We start from the raw sequence: 20,662 nt of genomic DNA, 5'->3' as shown, positions 1-20,662 counted from the left end.
GTGGACAGAAAACTGATGACCATTTGACAAAAAATTATCCAAACTTGATGAAACTTGGCTAGAGACCTTAAGTTGAGTTCCTTAACCGATCTGTGTCAAGATTGGGACAAAAAATTGCAAAAAAATTACCAGAGTAAATAATCACGATTATTTATATTTGCTCCAGAATTGAGAAATTTTGCACAACTGAGTGTACCACAAGGTCAAGCACATCAAGTAGACTCCACAAATAAAATTTGGTGAAATTTGGATCACAAATTTGAGACCTAAGCCAGATTCTTGGAATCAGAGTCTGCGGACACTAAACAGTTGATAACTTGGACAAAAATTGATCAAACTCAACCAAACTTGTCGAGAGACCACAACAAGGTAATTACTTGGCAAGACAAGCCTGAAAAGTGTAGAAAGTGAGAAAAGTAAATAATCGAGATTATTGACTTTTGAGCCCCAGAAGCAAGACTTTTGACTTTTGAGCTTGTACAGTGTTAGAACAACATAATACAAGGCCACTGACCCAGTTTGGACTCCATTGGATCCAAATTGGTACCTGTTAACTCAGTTTTAAGTTGTAGATTAGTCCTTTAACTCCTTGCAAGGATGGAATTTGGAAATCTCAATTGCTGACTCACTTTGCTCAGATTGAAGAACCAGGTTGCAGACAAAGGATTGGGAGCTTGACAAGAGCTAAATTCAAGTCAAGTGAAAAAAAACCCGGATAACAATCTAATCTGTAGGTTAGGTTATTCAAGGCCTAGATTCTCATCATTTCAAAGGCTGCAATCAATTCTGGCACTTTCGAGCTAGAGTTAATCAACTCTTGTGAGTTTAAGAGCAATCAACTGCCAACACTAGTACTTTGGCAAAATCAATCTTATCAAACCCGAGGAGAAAATTTTTTGCTAATCAATACCAAAATCTGATAGGAGACAGTTTTTACAGAACGTATCGACATGGACTCATCTCGAGCTGAGAGTTCAAGTACAGTAGAAAAAGCCAATAGCTGTGGTAACACAAGTACAAGTCCAACAGAGCAGATTTTACAGCTTTATGGCTACAATGGAGATAAAGTCTTATATACAAATTCAAAAGGCCATAGATACTTGATGAATAGCAAAAGCAGCACAAGAGCCAAGATCCTATTGATAGAGTAAAACCAGATTCAGAGAACTCCTAGATGTTCACAGACTTCAGTGGAGCCACGTATTGCAAGCTCAAAGATGAAGTGCAGATAGAAGTTCAAAAAATCAACCCACGTGTTTATCCGAAAATCTGCACAAGTCAACAACTCATACGATTGGTGCATATGCAATCAGGGTCATTGTACATGGATTACAGTGGTCATATCTACAATTGAGAACCAAAAATGCAAGATTCAACATATCAACCAATAGAAGCCAATCTAATTGGAGAACCAAGCCAAAGACGGTACAAAGGTCAAAATGGAGCAGTCTATAGCCTGATGCTCAGTGTTCCAAAAGAAGATGCCAACAATTTGGCAAGCACAGAAACAGAAGCTCCTCTTCAAGAGCTTGACATGATAGAGCCAGTTGAAATACCACCAGTCATGGCATATTGCTCAGATTGTGGATGAAAAGGTGGACATTTTGCTGAAGATTGTCCAAGAAATCCAGACAACAAGGATACATCAACTGCCAGGCAAGGTACAATTTTTTTTGGAAATGTGAAGCTTGATGAAAGTGCATCAAACCCGTCACTTTTAATGCAATCGGATTACAAGTTCACAGGCACGTGAAAAGCTTAAAATTGATTCTTCGAACAACAAATTCTGCATGAATTTGGTCAAGGTGTCCAGATATCACCGAAGGTTGAAAAGTATGTTACGTTTGAAAATGATTTTGCATCCACTGACACAAGTGTGCAATCATTCACGAGTCTACGAGACACATCAAACAGAATGATGTTAGCTTTGTATGGTACCCATAATTCATATGCACACTATGTGGACCAAAAAGGACAGCGGTACAAAAAGGATCAACTAGTGTTTGAAAGGACCACATACCAGCTCATAGAAGTGCGTCCAGTGATAGATCAGAAAGGATGGTTCATTTCAGAGGAAAGAATCTATTATAGCCAATCCTCTCTAGAGCTGAAGGATATTACCCGAGTGAACCCAAAAATCTGTTCAAAGCCAAACTCTCCTCCATCAAAAATCAAGCTTTGATGTTGTGACCAAACGAACATATACTTGGACCAAAATAGTCGTAGATATAGATGAGACTCTAGCATCTGTGATGCCTTGGGACCTGAAACTACAGAAGCTCATATCATAGGATACCCAAGGGATAGACAATATCATGGAAAAGATAATTCTTTCAAGGAGATACATAGGAAACTATGCAGAAGGTTTACAGATGCCAAACATCAACAGTGCTACCCAAAGTGTACCTTCACGATCCCAAAAGGTGAGACTCAACCAGAGCCAAACAGTTTTGAGCTCTCACAATGAAGCAGGCTATAGTGATCACCCTAGGGAGACAAAGGATCTGTACAGTCTATGGACAGTCAAACCCATTGACTAAGAACACTATTATCCTATACAGGAGAGTACGAGGCCAAGTCAAATGTTATTGCAGTCCCTTCACATAGACTATCTCCCAACGAGGTCATTGATTCAAAAGGATTAATAGACATTTTGTCAACACCAGTCAACTAAACAATAACATTAGCCGAGTTGCTTAGAATACGACAAAACATGTGGGCTATTGTGGGAAAATGCCTGGAGAAATTTGGTGTTAAAAAACCAATGACTCAAATCGAGGAAGGGATCAAAGAGTTGGAAATGCCTCAGCTAAACACTAGGCCAATGCCATTAAACAAGGTCGGTGAGTATTATGAGGGAGAAGATGGAAACACCTTTCTTCCCGTGAAATTCCAAGGTGTAAAAACCATGGCAATCCTTGACAGTGGAGCTGGTGTTTCCATTGCAACAAAAGAGGTCTGGAAAAAATGGGAAAAACCAGAAGTGAGGGCTACAAGGATGACACTGCAGCTTGCAGTGGAACATAGAGAAAGGCCCATAAGACTGTTAGAAAAAGTAGTTGTTACTACTTGTGGCATTGAATAATATGAGAAAACTTTTGCTATTGTTGATTTTGGCAAGAAGAATGACTATGGTATCATTCTAGGAAGACCATTCATGTGACAACTAAAAATGGTCCAAGATTGGGGTTACGACCATATATACTTGAGAAATATGGAAACCACGACAAAGATAAATTTGAAGGACCATAGTTACAGGGATGTGACAAGAACACTTATGGAGGAGTTTGATTCCGCTAACTGAAGCAGGATCAAAACTTTGAGCATGGTTGGGAAAGCCTAAAGAACTATGGATGCGTGGAGCTTCCCAATGCGGAAGCTTAATTCAAGAGGAAGGAATCTTAGAAAGGGCAATAGAAGATACAGATTTCCATAACCCTTTCCTGAGGAAGAATTAGAGCCACTTGAATGGGAACACATCTTGGCTACTCTTGATGTGTGTGCCATTCCAGACGATCCAATAACGAAGCTTTGTGATAAAAATGGCCATGATGCCGTTCCTTAATTTGCAGTGAGTGTGGTCTAAGAAAATGAATATGAAGAAGAAGATGAATTCTATGACTCTGTAGAACACTTGGAGCTTCAAGAAGATGCCAAAAACAAAAATCCGGACGACACAGTAGGTGACATAAACAAAACTTTAACTAATGCGCGGTTTTATGATTCTTCAGCTCAAAAACCCAGGTATTAATGTCACTGCTACAAGAATAAAGTGCATCAAAAGTGGATTCCAAAATCCTTGGTGGAATTGCAACTGCAACAAGCACCCTCATACGTGGCTCCTATACATGAAGAAAAGACTCATCCAAGAAAAACAAATCCATATCAACGAGCTACCAACACTGTATCAAGTGGATCCCAAATTCATCCCAGAAACAACAATCCAAGAGCAAACAGACAGTAGCTTTCCATAACAAGCTAAACCATAAAGGACATGCAACCTTGCGGAGGATAATAGCAACAATGATGATTCTTATGACATTCTTTATTAGAAGCTCAGGTCATCATTATCACTAGCATCTTTTGTAACAACCAAAGAAGGCCAAAAGCAAAGAACAACAAGTCAAAACCAAAAAGTTTGGCAAATCTGGAGACCAAAGAGCCAAATTGGCCAAAAATAGGTATGGATCAAGGAGACAAAGATCTTTGATGAAAAATCACAAGATCCAATGCCAACAAAAAAACAGTCAAAGCCTGCAAGAACATCTGAGAAAAACACAAAGTCGCAAGCTTCCACAACTCAGATTTGGGTTTTAAAGAATTTGACTCAAGAACAAAGAGGTCAGGAATTTATTTGGATTCCAAAATGGTTAATTGTTTCAACTCCCAAAGTCTGAACCTCGTCCTCAACCAAGAGTACAAGAGCTTAAGCAAAGACCGATGCAAACTCACACAAGGACAAGGTGGATCCCAAAGAAGTCTCTTCAAACACAAACAAAGCAAGGACAAGTATGGGTTCCCAAACGAGCAACATCAATGAAACAACCAGTAATCACGAAGAAGTGGGTCCCAAAGGAATCCAATAAAACTACTATTACTACACTGCTACTTCAATTCTTTCAATTCCTTCTACGGTTACAGTCTAGCTAGAAGAGAACCCACTATGAGGAACAATGTCAAATACGACAACCAACCACAAGGCTAAACTGGATTCCAAAGAAGCATCAAACAGATAAATAAGCCTTCAAAAAAATCTCTACAACCTTCAATCAAGCAAATGACATAGGAGCTTCAAAGAACATCATAAATGCTTAGAGTAGGAAGCTTCACCAACAAATGCGAGTAAGAAAATTTCTTATACCCACATCTTACACATCATAAATCTTTTCCATGCATTGACTGTGTATGCATAATAGGGCTACATTACAAGGCCTGCATAGGCACATTTTTTGATTGCCCAAGCACAACACATACTGTTGGTGATACCCTGTTCTCAAGGAGGACTCCAAATAGGAGGGGGGAGGCATTCTAAATGTGAACCTAATATATGAATATTAGAGATAGCATTACAAGAGGAGTATGGGGACAAAAGCCATATATGAGCCCCTAGGGACATGTATAAAGTGTACATAGTGTTTATATTCTATTAGAATGATTTTCTTGTTTTGGTTGAGTTGATTTATGGTTTTCTTTCATTATTTTTGCAATTTTTCAAAAAAAAAGAAGAAGGAAAAAGAAATAAATCCATAATCCAAGAGAAGACCACACTGAAGAGATGTTGAGCAGTACAAAGAGAGGAAGGTACATGAAAAGGTCTTCAAGGACAAAGGAAGTTGGCAATGCAACTAAACAAAAGTAGCCATCAAGTGTAAAGTTGCCTATCAGTCACTTCATGCAACTACAAGGCCGTATATAGGAAGTAGATCTTTATACTATAAATCTTCTATCTTATATGTGACTTAATGAAGCCTAACGAACAAAACGGACTAACAATACTGACAAGAAATAAGGTGCCAAATAATAATAATAATAATAAAAATAGCTTGGAAAGACAAATGCAAGTCTAGATCAAGCTAAACTTTGTGCACAAGAGTACAAGCTAAGGGTTCAAAAAAAAAAAAAGAGTCTAATCCTTAGCCAAAGATGCAATTTCTTCAAATTTGAAGCCATGATAGCCATCTACATACCCTGTACACCATGTACACGAGATTTGGGGACAAATGGACAATGATAGCTCATAGATGGTCATCTATCGTGAATGATGTCAAATAAAGCCCTTTTGAATCAAGTTACTAACTTGAGGAATTAACTGGGGTTTGCCAAGATTCAATTAAGTCATGTATCAAGTAGAAGCAGTATAACAATTTACACCGGGCACAAAAGCTAACAATGGCAAATGCGGCTTTGATCACCTTGATGCAGGAACAAGGAAGTCACCAAGGAAGAAGAGCAAACACAAATGGTAGACAAAACCCACCTTCACAGGCTTACATATCTTGTCCTTGATGAGGCGGATTGAATGCTGAACATAGGTGTTAAACCTCAAATAAAAAAAAATTATTTCAAATTTGGCCTGACAAACACACCTTGTATTGGAGTGCAGCTTGGCTTAAAGAAGTTGAAGATTGTAGAAGTTATTTTTGAGAATCACAAATACTCAAAATTGACAAATTTGCTAGAGCAAGTGATAAATGGAGCTTTCTATCTATCCATGATGATAAGAGTCAAGCTGAACAAGATTGTGTTCTTTTTGAATTTAGATCTGGCAATAGACCTATAATGAGAGAAATAGATGCTTCATCAAGCATGGATGTGAAGGCTATGTACATCGGATTGGACAAAGAAGACAAGCTCGTACAAAGGCTACATCCTATACTTTCTTACATCAGCAAAACAACAACAAAGACCGCACTGACATTGACAACCAAGTCATGTCAGGGACGACATGAATGCAAAGCGGGGGAGTGTTGACGGCTGGGTCAACAACACGACATAACTCAACAAAGCCTTATTTTTTGAGAGTTATGAAATGCTGCAGATTATGGTTATAAGCATCATTTGTAATAAGTAGGTAGTCTAGTAGCAGAAGTCGGGGTGCAATGGCACTTCCAGATTGTAAATACAATCCATTTGACCCCTCAAACTCTATTTTTGCTTAAGGTAAGGTGACCGTAGTATATAAGGTACCTAGGTCATTTTGTAAGAAAAACTTTTATCATAATCATAACTTTTAAGCTGCCGTCGACTTTGTGTGAGAGAGGAAGAGAGAGAGAGAGAGAGAGAGAGAGAGAGAGAGAGCATTTATCAAGTCTGTTTTAGCATTTATCAAGTCCTCTCTCTCAAAGGGGAAAGGGGGACACTTGTCCCAAGCCTACCCTTGTTGCTTGATAGGTCTCTCTTGATGGGAGAATTTATAATACAAATGCCTATTGGAGGGGTGACCGGCTCCACATAAATCTAGTCCTCAACTGTTGTCATGTTCTCTAAACTCTCTCTCTTGCAAAAGTATTGTTCATGCCAAGTTAACTAAGTACCATGTTTATGTTGCCATGTTTACCATGCCAAGTTAACTAAGTACGTGTTCATGTTCTCTAAACTCTCTCTCTTGCAAAAGTATTGTTCATACCAAGTTAACTAAGTACCATGCCAAGTTAACTAAGTACCATCAATTAAGTTCACCCTCTATGCTCACAAAGTAATTTCACAAAAATTCTTTCTCTAATTTTATTTATTCCCCTACGCTCAAAGTTCATAGGATTTTCCAATACATATCACCGTTTCATTTTCAGAACCACTTGATGGGATTGCCTCTAATATGCTCATTGTTGTTTTCACCATTTTATTTGGGTTTTTTGAGCATTCATTAATCAAATGAATGATGCCACAATTTGGACAATATACATTCACTTTAATGATCTCCGTATGAGGACAATCTTTCAAGGTGGTCACCACCACACTTGTAGCACGGTCCTAATGGTTGTTGAGACGCTCCTGGAGCCGCTCTCTGCTCATTAGGAAGTGAATGGGGTATAGGAGGGCCTCTTTATCTGGCAGTTTAAGGGAATGCTTAAAGCTTAAGCCAAGTTTGACCAAGCCTAAAAGAGAGGACAAAAATGCCTATTTCCATATTTTGTATTTAAAAATAGTCTATTTAGTAACCCAAAAGAGAGTTGGGTAAATGAATTTTATAATGTCTTTTCTCCACCCCTCTTCTCTCTCTATCATATAAAACACTCTCTCACTTAGATCTCATTAAAGGAGACACTTTTCAGCCCCCTGCTAGAAAAGTAGATTTTCCACATTCTCTCACTACATTATCTCTCTAAAATGTGAGCCAACTCTCTCTCTCTCTCTCTCTCTCTCTCTCTCTCTCTCTCTCTCTCTCTTTTTCCCTCTTTTCTCTCTTGTCAGTTTCCCTCCCAATCATTAAGGGAACATTCTTTGCTGCCTACTTCTGGTAGAGTGCAAATCCTCCAAGGTTGTTGATCTTCTCTCTCTCCCACTCTCACTTCCTTTATTGTCTTTCTATCTCCCACACTCTCCCTCTCCCCTCCCTCCCCCCCTCTCCTCATGCTTCTCCCACCACCCCAGCTCCAGCTGAGAGCAATGGAAAACTCCATTACCTTTGTGTGCAACATCATTTCTCTCTCTACACTCATGATCAACAATTTGAATTCAAAGGAGATTGAGTTGTATTCCCTCTCTTTCTTTCCTCCACAAAATAATCCTTTTCTCCTATCTCTGAGTACTCTCCACTTCTTTCCTCCATATCCATCTTCATTTGGTTGTAGTAGTCACCAATACATATTATCTCTCTAATATGCTTCTTAGCTAACACAAATGTCATTCAATTCCCTACCACTGCAAGACATTACTAACTAGACAAAATGATATCAATTAAATGCTGCTTTAGAGCAAGAGTACGCTACTGTATGACTTGGCACATCTAATCCCAATTCTGTAGATCAGCCTACGGAACCTTGGGTGCAAGGAAATCAGCTTATGGATTGATTGCCATATTTACCCTGGTGATCCAATGAACAATGCATCACCTCCCTTTTGTAATGTCACTGAGCTATGCCTTTTTATTGAAGCTGGAAGAGATGTATTGTTTGGATACTACTGGAGATTATATTCAACTTGCATTAATGAAAGGAAATCAAGAAAACATCTTTGTACTGCCTATTTGTCATTGCAAGAGAAGTATGTGAAAGAAATTTAGCAAGTCAGAGAGGAAGCCAACAAGAAGACAAAGCAGCTAAATGATGAGATGGCAAAGCTTAATTAAAAGTAGAGCATAAAAAAATGAAGCAAGAGTGCCGTCTAGACAATTATGTTTAGCTACAACACACTGCGAGTAATATGAGTTGGGAAATCAATCATCTCTCACACATTCCATTGGGCTACCACATTCGCAAGCGCAAGAGACATGCAATGTCTATGCTATCTACAAGCGGTGGAGGTCAAAAGAAACGTATCCGTAAAACTCAGTAGGGATACAAATGAAATCTTCTAATTTCTTACATTTTTTGCAGGTTAGTGTAATATTATTTCAATATGCAGGAACTTGGCTTAGATGATGATGGGAATTGATTCTGATGCTCAAACAATTGGACATACTCTGTTGGAGAATATTATCAAGCCAAAAGAGTTGGTGGAGCTATTGGATGATCCATGCAAGGCTAGCATTGCTAATGTTTTGCACCAAAAGTATTTCATTGAGCTAAAGAGCATTGTGTCACCTCAAGAGATGATGGAGGTATGTGACTATGTAGGAATAAGTTTCAAGGCCTACAAAGCTTTGTATATAATTGTCACACTAGGTCACAGAGCAAAAGGTTTATTTATTTTTGTTTCCAACACCTTACAGTGTTAGTGTTGCAAAAAGGTGCACCAATAATGATGTTGCAAGCTTGTTGGGTGGGTGGATTTCAATATGTTGAGGATGCCATGCCATTAGAAGAGAGAAAATCCTTCCATTACAATGAGTTCAATAATGTTTATGCTAACTTATTGAAGCTCCACGAGTCAATAATCAGATTTTATGAGGTGACACAGGAAGAGTGTGATGGCAAAGTTATATTTGTGATAAAGCTTGATGAGTTCCAGATTGTCAAAGGTCAATGGATCAAAAGGATAAGTGTTACGCTTATGAGCAGAGCCTTGGTGGGGATTGATGTTGAGCTAAATGCTAACAAGAACGAAAACACTTGTTTAGGTATTCAATCAGAGAAGAATATTTGGTGGCTAGCAGCTTTTCATCTCCCACACGAGACACATGAGTCCCTCAAATGGTCTTTTAATCACACCCCAATTGTTGATGTCATTTGGCAACAACAAGAAGGACAACGATTATAGGTTTCAGGTTTGTGTACGTTCCAAGTGGAGTGGCATTTGGCAGGAGACTTGAAAAATCTCAAGTGTATGTTAGGGTGCAAGCAAGGTGCAATGAACCTCTTTCCATGCATTTATTGTTACTACCATAGTAAAGTCTCATTAGGAACTAAAGGCAAGGGTGTAAAGGCCTGCAGCAAGTCAAAGGGCGATAAGGGTAAGGGTGGCAAAGCTACAGTCAACTCTACGAAAGGTGTGCCCACTACACAAATACTGGGTAAAACACGACAACAATGGTTTCACGGTATCCTCAATTATAACCAAAGTGTACCCCCTAATTGAGACATGGAAGATCCAAATTAGGATCCTATTCTACCAATTCCTCTCATAAATGTGCATGTGTGCACTCTTCATGCTCGTCTACAAATTTCTTGACAAGTTTATTATGCTCCATATTAATTATGCTTGGAATATGGATCTTGTAGAAAGAAGAGAAGAGTGTATAAGAGGACTCAAGTCTATTTTATCAAGTGTTGGTCTCCATGGGGTTGCAGTTGAGTTATCAAAGAACAAGAAGGCATCTGGAAGTACACATGATCTCCCTAATAAAATATGTATGGGTGGTAGTAAATCTAGGCATTTTCTTTCAGACTATTCTGACTCCCAAAGTCTCAATGAGTTTCAATTGTGGAAAAAGGTGTGTGATATTACCACCTATAGAGGTGACAAAGCAGCCCTAGGAATTAAGCATGCTTGTGTGTGGAAATCTGTAGATGATATTTTTTGTTTGCTTAAAAATGCAAAGCTAACTTGTGCTAAGATATCCACCTTAAAGTTTGTAATCAATAGTTTCACAGTGCAAATGGTAGATGCTTGGGGGGAGACGCACATAACACATTACATGGTGGATTGAACACTTTGTCTTTGCAGTAAAAAAAACATCAGTGTTTGAACTAAAGTTTAATTGTTTTTCAGCACATTCTTTTTTCACATAGCTCTTTTTTTCTCGACACATATGGTTCATTGAGCATCTGGAGTGTCAAAGGAATGGAGCGTTCACACTATCAAGCAGAATCAGTCTATTTTACAAATACATGGCATGGAGGTGGAAGGAAAAAGAGATTGGTTCTATAGAGTTTGAGCGGGGAGAGAGAAGAAGAATATTAAAGTGCAAAGAGGTTTGAAAAGCAGAATAGAGAAAGTGGTTAGCGTGAGGCGATCACAATCATATCATGCTTCGAGTGCAAAAGATCTATTCCGATGATGGTTGGAGACAAGGCAATGAGATGGCAAGTGTTGGGTGGAGAACGAATAAATTTTTGATACTAACCACTTGTATTGTAAACATGCATTGTAATGCCATGTGATTTGTTGACGCCCCAATGAGTGGTTTCGTGGGTCAAGTTTCGTCTATTTTGGAGTTCTTAATTTTTTTAATTAATATTATTGAGTTTTTAAGTTTTTTTTAAAATTTTAAGTACTATATAAGTCAAAACTCACAACTTGAAGTTCATTTCTTGTTTGCACATTCTAGAAGATCCTCTCAAGCACAAACAAGCATGCACTCATATCTTGCCCCACATAGATGATTCACACAAATAGAAAACAACACACATCAATACCACCACAGTCACTCACACCACTAAAAATCCGCACCCAGCACCCCATGCAGAATCTATAGCTTCAAATACACATAGTCAGCCACAAGTGGATAACCCAATGCCCCAACCCGCTCCTCTAGGCGCCCAACTGTCTCTCTAGCCGTTGAATCCAAATGATAAACCATCATGTGATAGATTTTTGGTGATCTTGCACCACTAAATCATGCCAATCACACACCTCTGCTAGATCCCCCACCAATTTCATCTCTACATAGAACCACATAAGAAACAAGAGTAACCAAAGAGGAATATTGGATCCGCTTCAAACTTCGGAGCCCTTGCCTACTGTCACAACACTTGGTGCTCAGGCAACCATGTAAACCACGTCACAAAGATTTGGACCGAAAATCAAACAAAGAGTTATCAAAGTAATACCAGACAACCCGGTTTTCCAAGCATGAGAGGCCAAGAGGAGGAAAAGAATGAAAGAGATGGAAAAGAAACAGGCACCTAAGAAGGAAGCAAAAATAACAAAGAAGGCACAGGGAGAAAGAGGAATGGCAAAGATCCTAGGTCAAGAGAGCTCACTTGGCAAGCTTACAAGCACGAGAAAAGGCAAAGAGGAAGGTGGTAGAGGATAGAGCTCACGTCACCCAACAAGAAAGGCTGGGATCTCAAGGCCTTCAAAAATACCTCAAAGAGCCGAGTAATATGCAAAGCGGAAGAAGGACAAGGTGACGATTGAAGAACAACATGCCCATGAGGAGAGGAAGAAAAAGTGCAAAAATGAGCCTTCTCAATGGGCCACGCAGCGGTCCTCCACCACCACCAACAACATAGAAAAAGTAGAGATGGAAGCCAGGCATAGTTACTTTGTGGGAGATTCAAAATATAAGAAGAGCACTAAGCCCATCATACGGGTGGTGAGAGAGATAATGGATTAATATAGTGATTCTGTTACACGCATACAACGCGTAACTTTACTGGCCCTAAAGGATGCCATCGAAGACATTTTGGAACATTTGTTTTAGGATGGAATTTCTTGTATGGTGCATGCTAAGTGTGTAACATTGAAAAATATGGATTAAGCTTTAGAAATAAATTTGTGAAATGAAGGATGCCTTCATAAGAAATAGTTTATCCCATGTACTCTCTCTTGATGAGTGTTGAGCCGAAGGACAACACAACCACACTTTTGCAACTATTCATTGTAATAAATGTCTTGCCGACATTATTTTTCATTGAGCCAATCATTTGTAATTAGCGGGACTCGATTGAGTTTCTTGATTGTATTCCATTCAAATAGGCAAGATAGTTGTGCCCGCATTTGTAAGAAGAGATGATTTCACACCTCCAAGGCTGAGGTATAAAAGCCAACTTTTGTAAACCTAAAAGGGGGACTTATCATATCAAAAGTGGAGTTTTTGAGCGCCGTGACTGTGTTTGAGAGAGAGTGAGAGAGAGAGAGAGAGAGAGAGTCTTATCCTCTTGCTACACGAGCTACGGAGCAGCCATTCGAGAAGCGACACCGCCATTGAGATAGCAACGGCGAGGGCTACGCACCAATACCAAGCGTGCGTGCATTTGGCTTCTACGCGAGGCAAGCTTCCACGAGCTTCTTTGTGAGTTTTCTCTTGATCTGTGTGTCGGAGAATTCAGCATTCTATATATCTACAGAACCGCAACGAGTAGAACTACACATTAGAACCATCGAAGTGGAGATTCGGTGACCTGTAATTTTTGGCCGGTCTTCATATGCAATTACCGCACGGAGTGTTTGCAGGTTGAGATTAGAGTGTAAATTCATAGGGTACTGTCCTTACGTGGTGTATAGACTCCCCTTTGAGTTTGAGGCTGATTTGATGACTTTTGATCATGTTTCGGATAGCGTTCTTTCGTAGGACAGATTTCAGTCATTTGCGTTTTTAGAACTTAGATTTGATTTCCTTGGTAGTGATTGTCTCTAGAAGGTCGAGTAGGTGATTGACACCCATCTATTTGTTTCCATGCGCCTGCGGGTCAAGCTCCATCCTCATCTGACATTCTTGTTTGTTGGTTGAGTTCTCGCTATTACAGCATCCGCTAGCGGCGTAACCGCCCAACATTTGGCGCCGCTGCCAGGGACGAGAGCCCTAAGTAGGTGACCTTAGACTAATCCTACGAGGTGACTTGTTTTGTTACTTTGTATATTTTAGTTAGAAAGTTCTAGGAGTGGTGGACTCCGAGGATCTTTGAGAGGTACTAGAAAACTCGTGGTATTCTTGGGTCTTTCGTGTTTGACAGTTTTTTTAGTTTAGATTAGATTGATTTTTGTTGGTGTTGAGTGGTTGTTGAGATTGAGGTATTTACTAGTCCGTGTGTGGCAGTGAATCTCTCTATACTCACAATTGCAAAAACCCATTTTATGATTGGAAGTAGCTTAGGTAGGACTTGATTTGATCCTGATCTAGAGCTATTAATCAGTGATTTATTTGCTTGATGTGTTTGTTTGCATGTTGGATTACTAAACCGTTGATTTGGTAGTGAAACTTGCATAAACAAAGTTCAGAGAAATTTTCTGTGAGACTGAGTGTTGGTGAGCACTTAGGAGAGCTCTTGGAAGAGTTCTGTGTTGAAAAACTGGAATTCTGCAACTTTAGACATCATACGCGTATGATGTCTTAGGAGCTAAACAAAGACCAAAACAGAAAATTCCACATTAGCAGAGTGTTCAGAAGGGGGGCTTTACCCTAAGATCAACATAAAACAATGGCTTTAACACTTCTAGATACTCAAAATACCAAGTCAGAGTGCAAAAAACGCAAAGAATAGGGAAAATTGATTGAGAGCTCATTTTTGCATTCAGACTTGATAAAAACACTTGAAACTCAAAGATAAACACTTGGAGCAGCTTAAAATTGAAAACTGGCAAAATCTGGGACAAAAGACATCATACGCATATAATGTCTTTTGGCACTTGTTGAAGTGATTTATCAAATTTGACTTGACAACATTGTTACAAACACTGTGAAAAGCTTAAATATTGAATCTTGACCAAAATTGAGCAAAAAACCATCATACGGGTATGATGTTTCTAACCTAATTATGGGCATATTTTGATATTTTGCTAACATAGATCCTTTGTACTAGTTGTCTAGAGCTTGTATTTCAAGTTTCATGTCATTTGGATCACATTTGACCCCAAGTAAGTCACAAATCGGAAAATTGCCAAGAAAAGCCTAATCTGGCCATAACTTGCACAAACAGAGTTCAAATTGAATTTTGTGAGTGGACAGAGGATAAGGGTGATACTGAGAGTAAGCAAAGAAAAAATATCCAATTTCTGTGAAGAAAAACATCATACGCGTATGATGTCTTGAGGGCTAAACAGAGACCCAAACTGAAAATCTGACATTACGAGAGTGTTTGGAAGGGGGGTTTTACCCTAAGAATGACTTGAGATAATGGCTATAACACACCTTGAAACCTAAAAGACCAAGTCAGAGAGGAGAAAAAATGCTAAGAATACGCGTATGATGACCACTTGAGTATTCGTGAGCAAATTTTGACTTTTGACCTTGCAAGCTAATACAACATACTGTTTCAATCATCCATAGCAAGATTGGAAGAGTTTGGACAATTAACTTGAGAGAAAACGGGTGATTTGAACCTAGGAGACTGAAAACCAAAAACCTGAGTTTTAAAGCAAAACAGAGTTTCAAATTTTGCTTTAACCACATATATTTGATACTCTAGACAATGTGAACACTTGACAGAAACAGATCTGAAATCTGGACCACTAGACATCATACGCATATGATGTCTTTTTGCACTTCTAGAGGTGATTTTTAGTTTCAGACTTGACCAGTAGCTTGTATACATAGTCCACATCTCAAATATCAAGTTTGGATCAAAATTGAGCACTTAGACATCATACACGTATGATGTCTCAACAGTAATTTTGAGCCCAAAACAAAGAAAAAAAAAGAGATCATACGCGTATGATGTCTTTTGGCAACTCTGGGGGTGATTTTAAAATTTTGACTTGACAAGTTTCTTGCAAACATAGTGCACAGCTTACATATCAACTTTTGACCAAAATTGGGCAAAGTGACATCATACGCTCAACCCTAAATCTGGGGCAAATTTTGAATTTTTGCTAACACAGATCCTTTTGACTTGTTGTTTAGAGCCCGTGTTTCAAATTTCATATCATTTGGAGCACATTTGACCCAAAAAAAGTCAACAGTCAGAAATTGACAAGAAAAGCCTAATCTGACCTTAGCTTGCACAAACAGTGGTCAAATTGATTTTTGTAAGTTGGTAGAGGGTTAGGGTGACATAGAGAATCAACAGAACAAAAATCTCCAGAATATGTGAAAAAAGACATTATATGCATATATAGTCTTTTTTGGCAAATCTGGAACAGATTTCTCAGTGAAGTTGATAGAAGTCTTCCATCTGATCAAACAATCCCATGAACCAAGTGTCATTCAGTTTGGATCACGTTTGACCACAGAAATTAGGAATAACAAACTGCCAAGACTGAAAAAGTCAGACTCCTTGAGAAGGAGTAATGTATTCGAGATCTGGCAGATATCTCCATAACAACCAACAAAGATTAAGGGAACACATCTCGTTAGGGGATTTTATGGAGATAAATCCATTAGAAACTCTTAGACAAGAAGCTACAAAAGGTCTTGGAGAACAAATGCTACGCTTAGGAGACCACATACATGAGGCCGACTCGTTCTCTCAGTACAGTGGCTCATCATAGACAACAGAGTCCACGACTAAGCCAACTACAAGATTTGACCTAGATTAAGAAAAGCTAATAGAGGAGTTGGTTCAAAGACTTGCTCCTATTGTTAAGCCAGAAATTTGGGAACCCATGTGGTATGAGAAAGATCAGAATTGGACCAATCACACAATAGAGGAGTGCTACTACACAGGGTCCGTGCAAGATAGACCCTATGAACGACCACTAGCACCAATACAAGCACCAAGGTATGCGCACGAGAAATTGCCAGTACCCCCAGGTTTTGAGAGAGTAACACCAGCCGTCCGGGGACAACCACAACTTATGTCAGAGGTCAAACCTATAGGACTGAGAAACACAACAATGGTGGGCCAACCGAGGATGCAACCGCTAGTAATGACCCCAATGTATTACAATGAGTCTAGGAGATACTATCCTTTAGGAGCAGAAACGGGATATGGAGCACAAGGAATGGTAAGGCCAAAACAACCATTACCACCTACGGCCCAACCAACACAGGAAAGGTATAACATGGACATAAAAACATTGATATTCATTGCAGAGAGAGGTATAGCACGGTGGTAACCTGCTTACAGCCACCAAGAAAAGCCAGAAGCCCTACAAACGAGGTTAGGTTGTAATAAATGTGGTGGTAACCATTTGATAAACGATTGTCACACACAGAAGTTGTGCCAATCAATGTTTATTGCCTTAGTTGTGCCATAGATCATTTCATTTGTGATTGTCCACAAAACCCAAATAGGGAAGCAAAGGCTGCAAAAAATATTGAGTCTATCATACAGTTACCAAGCAGCTTCAAACACAATAAAGCCATGACGAGATTAAAAATGCAAAAAGCTGTTGAAACCCCGTCAAGTGAAGAGCCTAAAACAGATATTCCAAGCGCGACACGAAGACAACATAATACATGGAAAGCTAGGAAGGAAAGGATGAAAGTGAGAAAAGAACGTGAGGAAGCGATCCTAGTAGAAGAGTTAAGACAAACGAGAGAAAGATTAGAGAAATTAGAGAGTCAAAACAGAATTCAAGAAGATGACTCTGAAAAGGAGAAGACAAAAAACGGCAAGGAAACAACAAGTGTGAGCTTGGAAGGGTTGGTGTTAGTTGAAAAGGTACACAAACCATTGGACGCACTGATGAGAGCTTATGAAGTAAGAGTAAAGAACACTCAAACCCAGGAACAACGTTGGTTGACATACCTGAACGCAGAACTGGAAAACCAGAGACTAGAGATGTGTCAGAAAATGATCGAGACGGCACAAGCTCTATTAGAACCACCAAGAGAAAAACTAGAGCAGTAGACCGGAAACCCAACTCAAACAAATGCTATCCCTTCACCACATGAACAGATAGTTGAAACCGCTAAAAGTGCGCAAAAAGCTGAGAAAACGAATAGGGATGAACACATAGTGATGAATACAATAGATCAAGAAATAGAGAGTTTTCATCCTGTGATACAGAGGTCTTACGGAAGAGATAAAGATTATGATGAGTTTTGGAAACAAGTGAGAGAGGCAAACTTAACAAATGAGCTAATTTTTCAAGCTAATCAGACAAATGGGGAAAAGGATATCAGGAACCCACCCATCGAGGAATTTGAGGAAGGATCTCAGATAGACTTGGATATGCACTCATACTGGGGAGATAGAGGCTCTGTTAGATCAATAGAGAGTAAACCTAGTCATTTGGATAGTTAAAAGCTTAGTTTCGACAATCAATACGAAAAAGACGCTAAGTTTTGGAATTGGAGCTACAGAAGATATGGATACAGAAAAGTCACCTACAAATCGGAAAAGAACCAGACTCAAGGACAAAATAGCAGAAGCAGAACCCAACACTGAAGCCTATGAAGACATAGATGGAAGAGGCAATCCTTGAAGAGCAAGGAATCAAGGTTTATCAAGGGACATTCAGAGATCCTAACCATTGGCAACCAAAGAGCCATCAGGATTCCACCGAAGCAAAGATCAAAGACGTCATGTCAGGGACGACATGAACGCGGAGGGGGGGAGTGTTGAACCGAAGGACAACACAACCACACTTTTGCAACTATTCATTGTAATAAATGTCTTGCCGACATTATTTTTCATTGAGCCAATCATTTGTAATTAGCAGGACTCAATTGAGTTTCCAGATTGTATTCCATTCAAGTAGGCAAGATAGTTGTGCCCGCATTTGTAAGTAGAGATGATTTCACACCTCCAAGGCTGAGGTATAAAAGCCAACTTTTGTAAACCTAAAAGCGAGACTTATCATCAATCAAAAGTGGAGTTTTTGAGCGCCATGACTGTGTCTGAGAGAGAGTGTGTGTGAGAGAGAGAGAGAGAGTCTTATCCTCTTGCTACACAAGCTACGGAGCAGCCATTCGAGAAGCGACACCGCCATTGCGATAGCGACGGCGAGGGCTACGCACCAATACCAAGCGTGCGTCCATTCGGCTTCTACGCAAGGCGAGCTCCCACGAGCTTCTTTGTGATTTTTCTCTTGATTTGTGTGTCGGAATTCAGCGTGCTATATATCAATAGAACCGCAACAAGTAGAACTACACATTAGAACCATCGAAGTCGAGATTCGGTGACCTGTAATTTTTGGCCTGTCTTCATACGCGATTACCGCACGGAGTGTTTGCAGTTTGAGATTAGAGTGTAAATTCATAGGGTGCTGTCCTTACGTGGTGTATAGACTCCCCTTTGAGTTTGAGGCTGATTCGATTACTTTTGATCATGTTTCGGATAGCGTTTGCTCATAGGACAGATTTCAGTGATTTGCGTTTTTAGAACTTAGATTTGATTTCCTTGGTAGTGATTGTCTCTAGAATGTCGAGTAGGTGATTGACACCCATCTATTTGTTTCCATGCGCCTGCGGGTCAAGCTCCGTCCTCGTCTGACATTCTTGTTTGTTGGTTGAGTTCTCGCTATTACAACATCCGCTAGCGGCGTAACTTCCCAACAATGAGATTTGTAATTTTTTCATATAATATCAAAGAATTGAATTTATGCCATTCCTTGCAATTGTTGAACTTGATTTGGTACAAATTTTTTTAAAAGTATTTGAATTGTTCAATATATTAAATTATAACTGACCTTGATCATGTAAGCACCCGTTGGTTGGGGGCACCTCTCGGGGATATTTTTACAAAATTAGGCTACAGGAGGGGGGGGGGGGATTGTGTAAGGAGTCAATGGGACCACCATGGGGCACGGCTCGCTCGACGGGATCGGACGACGGATGGTGCAAAAAAATCCATGTAGCAATCTGTCGCTAGGGGGCACCTCTCGGAGATTTTTTTACAAAACCGAGCGACAAGGGGAGCATACAGAGTCAACAAGACCACCACGGTGGCGCCATAGTGCACATGGACTTTTTTTGTGTTGTCTAACCCCGTCGAGTGCCTCCGTACACCATGGTGGTCCCGTTAAGACATAATACATTGACATTGTAAAAAAGATTCATTCACTTGGGAGTCGCTTGAAGCATCATGTAGAAAGTGTAATGCATCCCATCCCCCAAACCACTTCTTTATGCCTTGCATCCATCCTGTGCTCAAGATCTTGCTTTTATGCATCTTTTGATCTTTTTTGCTTACTTCCCATGCAATTGTATGAAGTCTCTGTGAGGGGTTTTGACGCATCTTTATCATGTACTCCACAACCCTTTCCATGCCCATAACCCAATTGGTAGAGATCACAACTCAAGAAGTAGGAGCATATATGGTGTTTGTGTCTTAACTTGGAGAAAGTTTGTAGGAAAATGCTTTTGGACATTCTCAAACTCTTTCCAACACTACAAGAGGCTATTTATATTAGCGACGCTCACACAGCGACGCTCAAAAAAAAAAATTCCGACGTCGCTATGAGCGTCGCAAATTTACAAGTAAATTTGCGACGCTCATAGCGACGCCGGCTGGGTTAAAAAAAATAACAGAGAGCGCCCAGAAACTCAGATCTCAGATCTGAGTTTTTTGGCGCCCTTAAGCAAGGAGCAGGTAACGCTCTCCCTCTCTCTCTCTCTCTCTCTTTCTTCTCCACACACACACACACACACACACACACACACACACACACACACACACGAGGAGAGGAAGGAGAGCCAGGTATGCTCCTTCCCTCTCCTCACTCTCATGTTCCCTTCCCCTCTTTCTCTCTCCCTCTCTCTCTCTCTCTCTCTCTCTCACACACACACACACACACACACATCGTGTTTTTTTTTTTTTTTGAGAGAGAGAGAGAGAGAGAGAGAGAGAGAGAGAGAGAGAGAGTACAAACATAAACAAAAACGCACACACACATACATAAACAAAGAATGAACACACATTGAGAGAGGAAAAGAGAGAGAGAGCATGCATAAACAAAAAACGCACACATTGAGAGAGGAAAAGAGAGAGAGAACATGCATAAACAAAAAACGCACACATTGAGAGAGGAAAAGAGAGAGAAAACATGCATAAACAAAAAAACGCACACACAT

This window comes from Adiantum capillus-veneris, chromosome 6 (genome assembly GCF_014529385.1).
Source record: "Adiantum capillus-veneris isolate H3 chromosome 6, ASM1452938v2, whole genome shotgun sequence".
Classification (NCBI taxonomy): Eukaryota; Viridiplantae; Streptophyta; class Polypodiopsida; order Polypodiales; family Pteridaceae; genus Adiantum; species Adiantum capillus-veneris.
Note: the sequence above shows the minus strand (reverse complement) of the source record.